We start from the raw sequence: 734 nt of genomic DNA on the forward strand, positions 1-734 counted from the left end.
GCGGGGCACAGCTGCCGGGTCTGAGCTCCCGGGAAGATGTGCACCCTGACGCCGCCAGGACAGCGCCTGGCCCAAGCCCGGGGCCTGGTGAACGCGGGTTTCTTCCTCTGAGGTTCATTCATCACTCTGCACTTGGGCCGGCTCCTTTCTTTCATCCTGATTGATTTATTCACCACGTGCCAAGCGCTGAAGAGGGCGCCCAGAATGGATGCTTTTGGAACAAAAATAGCCCTGGTTCTTTCCTGGGGAGGGATCGCACTTTCTCGAGGGGCATCAAAAAACTCGTTAGAAAAGCAAGTTTTCAGTCCTCACCCCAGAATCAGAAACTCGGGGTGGAGCCCAGCAATCTATGTCCTGACAAGTCCACGTGATACCCCAGTGCTGGCTAGGGTTGGAAAGCCACTGCTCTACCGAGCGAGCTAGACCCATCATAGTGGGACAAGCGAGAGGATGAGGCCATGCAGACCAGGGCAAGTTTTGGGTGTCCCGATCCACCAGCTGCTTGCAGCCAGGGGCACCTAGGTGTCTGGTCCCCCGGCTCAGGGATCCTGCCTCCCCACAAAAAGCAGCAGCAGGAGACCCCTCTTTGAGTTCTGAACATATTCCTAGATTTTCCCAGTATCTGTGGGGATTGAGAGATGGCCTTTGTTTTCTTCTGTGCAATTCCCACTATCTGATTATCACTTGAAAAATCTGTTCATTGTCTATTTCCCCCTAAAATGTGAGCTCCATGA

General features: G+C 54.0%; 1 protein-coding gene and 1 long non-coding RNA gene across 3 annotated transcripts in view; one reads left to right on the plus strand and one right to left on the minus strand.

Annotated features, from left to right (window-relative positions):
* CCDC37 (coiled-coil domain containing 37) overlaps window positions 1-734 on the minus strand; it is a 50,872-nt gene that overhangs the window by 45,526 nt on the left and 4,612 nt on the right. The gene's annotated exons all lie outside the window — the stretch shown is intronic.
* The window catches only part of LOC105533162, an 8,146-nt gene continuing 7,691 nt past the window's right edge, over window positions 280-734 (plus strand). The window contains exon 1 of the long non-coding RNA XR_001005083.1: window positions 280-470. This is a non-coding gene — a long non-coding RNA (uncharacterized LOC105533162). The remainder of the gene's footprint in view (window positions 471-734) is intronic.

Source organism: Mandrillus leucophaeus, unplaced genomic scaffold (genome assembly GCF_000951045.1).
Source record: "Mandrillus leucophaeus isolate KB7577 unplaced genomic scaffold, Mleu.le_1.0 Scaffold123, whole genome shotgun sequence".
In the NCBI taxonomy this organism is placed as follows: domain Eukaryota; kingdom Metazoa; phylum Chordata; class Mammalia; order Primates; family Cercopithecidae; genus Mandrillus; species Mandrillus leucophaeus.